Consider the following 4,222-nt stretch of genomic DNA (forward strand, 5'->3'; position numbering starts at 1 on the left):
AGACATCATATAAATATACTACCTACAATAACATTTTAAGACCAAAAATTGTAGTGTAAAAATAAAATTGCTTAATACATAAACAGGATAGACTATTTTTTGCAGTGTTTTAATTATTGTCTAATTATAATTATGGCACTATTTCTCTCCTAATATTGACACCATATTATAACCATTTTTTCACTCAGTACTTGGTCAAATGCACATGTTTCAATTTGATAGATTTCAGATTTCACCATTGATGACAAAACCAAACTGTGATCAGTTTTGTTAGCTCTACCTGTAGAAAGAATTCCATGCTCTCAAAACAGGTTTCCAACTAAAACAAATGGATGGTTAATGTATCAAAAAATAAAATAAAATCTGGTGCTGTGCATACAAATTAGTTGAGGCTGCTTCTTTTTAAGAATTTACCTCTAAAGAGCATTATGTGTAATGTAATGCCACTGTTACATGCACTTGATTTAGAGTTTTGAACCAGCATCAGCTACATTAGGACATTTCAATCCAATGTACTATACACATTTCAGTTCTAAATGCAAATGCCCACCATAAAAGAATATCCACAGATCATCTGGTAAGTCTACAATTGTTATGTTTTCCTATGCCAGAAACAGGAATGGACAGAACAGTAGTCTCAGATTGCAGATGAGGAGAGAAAACCACAAATCAATAAATAGTTTTGCAAGTGAACAATGAGCCCCAATTATTTGATTTTAAAGGCATGATCCTCGGGACTGTTATTCTTACATAGCTAACCCAAGATTTTCTGAAATTAGGAGTGCCAGAAATGCTACTTTCTTTTTATAGTACATCATTTATGCCATGGTTATATTATTTGGAATTATTCCTGGGATTCTTCTTTCTTCTTTATCATTCTAAAGTTATCATGACAAACTATATCCCTCTTTATGCCTAATCAGAAATCATTTTATGCTGCAGTGATTTATTTATTTGTGTACTTTTAGGATTAGAGTTAAAGAAAAGTAGACATAGACTTGATTTAGGAGAAATGTATATTGGAAGAAATAGTGTATGTGTATGAAATTAAAACTTGGCCACTAAATTTCTATTCTTTCAAAATCGGACTGAGATGCTAAGCTTCAGTGATTTTTTCTTCCCCCAAAACATCCAAATGCACTAAAAGCGTGACTGAGAGGAACCTCTGCTTCATTTCTTTGTTCTTTCTTTCAAACAGACTTATAAGTGACTTTAGAGGATGCCTAGCCTGGAGCCAACTACTGCTTGCATGCTGTGGGAAGCAGAGTGTGGCCGTATTCACACCATAGTGAGTGCATATACTCAACAAGATAAAACAGTGCCAGACACTTATGGTTTTATTTAAAAGGTGCATAGAAGTCCAGACTTCTAGTTGATTGAATAAGTGTGTCTGATTTGTGTCTATAGAGTCACACAACCCAGAATGCCTCTGGACATTAAAGTACTACTCAGCACAAATATAGAAAGAGGCTACATACATATTTTTGTATTTTTACCCTCCAGCATAAATATATGAAGGGTCAGAAAAAATGGCCCAGCATTTTTATGCTTATAAAATGTTTATGCTAACAGAATCTATCAATTCATATTAGTATTAAACATTTCATTCATTCTCCATTTTTGTATCTGAAAGCAAATATGAGTACATTCTCTAAGATAAAAACCCGAGTAGTCATAGGTAATCTCATAACCCTTCCCCACTGCTGTGGGTGTCTACTGTGTAACTGTTCCTTTTTATGCAAAGGACACAAATAGATTTCTACCAAATTTAATGAACAACTCAATGCAAATAAAAAGAACAATCTTTTGTGTTTGCAAATTGTTCACTGTCTGGTCACATAGGGGTTTATTGACTCAGTCCAAGGCTGGATTTTTCTATTTGCTTGTGGATATCTGCCAGCAGATTCTGCCTGCATCTTATTATTTTGTGATTTCATGCATTCTCAACTGCCTATTTATATTCAGCATGTGATGTACACACATGCTTTGATACATACCCTTTTGTACCTACACCTCTTTATAACTAACCTGTTTAATAAAATCTTCTCAAAAGCAAACATTGCAGACTGAATATACAAGAGCTCACCATAAAAATGACTTCCAATTATCCATTTATGCTATTAATCTATTCACATATGTATCTGTGTTGTGAAAAAGGTGGTGAACCTCAAGTTCAGGTAGACTTAAGTAAAAGTCCTCTAGAGAGGCATGCAGGTACTGAATGTCCCTGACTCAGCCCTGGGTCGACTCCAGGGGCAGCCATGGGACCCTTGGCTCCCGGACTCTCCTCATGCCCAGGCGGCGCCCTGAGGGTAATGCCAGCAGGCAGTGGGGGCAACAGTGAGAGGTGCACCTGCCCCTTTCCACCCTCCCCGTCCCTCTCCAGGTCCAGAGCACCTTTGGAAGGTGGTAATGAGAGGGCCTCCTTCCACTCCTTCTGGCAAAATTGTCAGTTCCAGAGCTACAGTTACAAACTAGCAAAATGAAGAAATGTGTCAAAAGTGAGACATTTCTGAAGAAATGGAGTTACAAAGACAGACATTCATAAAGTTTGAGACCTCTGCCCTGGCCTTTCCCTGAAGGAAGAGGCTGTGGACCCTGAGTCCTTTCTGGCTTCCACATGGACCTTCTTCCTTCCTGGGAGCAGAGCAGGATGGAAAAGCCTCCAGGTAAGTAAAAGAAGATGCAGACTACAGAGAAATACTTAGATGTGCAGAAAGACACTCTCCAAGAAGAAAAAGTGTCAGGGAAAAAAAAAAAAAGCCAAATAAAAGGTCCACTTTCTCTAGAAAGCATGGTAAAGGGCCAGACCTGGAAGACAAGGAGCATCTATTTGATGCCTTCAACGCTTCACTCAAAGACGATTTCAAGGGGGTTCCCCTGTTCATTCCTTTCCAGAGAAAGAAACCCTACAAATGCAATGAATGTGGATGAATCCTTAAGCACAAGACAGATCATATTCCACACCAGGGAGTTCACACTGGTGAGAAGTCCTGTAAGTGTTCTCAGTGTGGAAAATATTCAACCACAGTTCCAATTTCACCAAACATCAGAGAATCCACACCAGAGAAAAGCCCTTTAAGTGCACTGAATGTGGAAAAGCCTTCAACAGCAGTTCAAATCTCCTAAAATATCAGAAAACTCACACAAGAGAGAAACCATAATAATGTAAGGAGTGTGGGGAAAACTTCGCTTACAGTTCTTACCTCATGTGACATCAGAAACGTCACCCACGGAAGCAGCACTGAAGGTGGGAAAATCATCAATCAGTTGAGATTCAAGCATTAATGAGCATAGAGAGTTTGTGCCCATGGGGAGTTTTCAGGGAAAAGCCTTCGTCTGTGACCAGTTCCTCACTCAGCATCTCCAGATGCCCAGGAGAGTCAACCTTGTTAACTATGAGGATGCCTAAGTGTGGCAGAAGCCCTTTCTGGTCCACAGAATCTTTGGATCAAGACCTGTGGCAGGGTGGCCACATTTTTAGTTACCTCAATGCTGCTCATCACTCAGCACCATTGGCAGATGAGGGTCTAAACTGCTGTCACTTGGAGAGGACTTGGCTGCTCCAACAACAGCCCTTGCAGGAGAAGCTTCTGGTGGGGGTGAGTGGCCAGCACCACCCACAGCCTCCTCTTCTTGTGTGTCCCCATAAGGCTTCAGCTCTGTCCCCAGCACCTTTCCAGGATTTCAGTCTGCAGACTCTCAGCCCACTGAGGTCCTGAGCCCACCGTCATGCAGGCTGGCAGGATTATCCCCAATCTGGATAATATGCTTCTAGGGGGAGCCGTGGGACCCAAGGGCTCCCTTGGGACTATACCTGACTGCACTCATCCTGTGGTTCAGATCCTGAGCTCAACTCCCCATCCCTGGAAACAGGACCGTACCATGGGCCCTCCCCAGCCCAGCCAACCTCCCGGACAGTTGGCCTTATTTAACTCAGTGGACCACTCAGGACATGGGCTCCTTGGGGCTTTGAACACTGCCACTGTGGGAAAGCCCTGCCGGCCCACGGGACCCCGGGGGAGCTGATGGGCAGCCTCCATTTTGCTGGTTTTTACACAGTCCTACAGATTCGATGAAAGTCTGTTCAGAGATGAACCTTGGAAGATGTGACATCTTCACCATACTGGCCAGACATCTGGGGTCTAAAATGTCACAGCCACCTCCCTACGATGCCTGAGTTTGCACCATGAAGGCATGTTTGAGCTGCTGGTGAGGTCAT

At 41.7% G+C, this 4,222-nt stretch overlaps 1 pseudogene; it reads left to right on the forward strand.

The window, feature by feature from the left end:
* Positions 1-2,653: 2,653 nt before the first annotated feature.
* LOC119530547 lies at positions 2,654-3,248 on the forward strand (annotated as a pseudogene).
* Positions 3,249-4,222: the final 974 nt, after the last annotated feature.

This window comes from Choloepus didactylus, chromosome 3 (genome assembly GCF_015220235.1).
Source record: "Choloepus didactylus isolate mChoDid1 chromosome 3, mChoDid1.pri, whole genome shotgun sequence".
In the NCBI taxonomy this organism is placed as follows: Eukaryota; Metazoa; Chordata; class Mammalia; order Pilosa; family Megalonychidae; genus Choloepus; species Choloepus didactylus.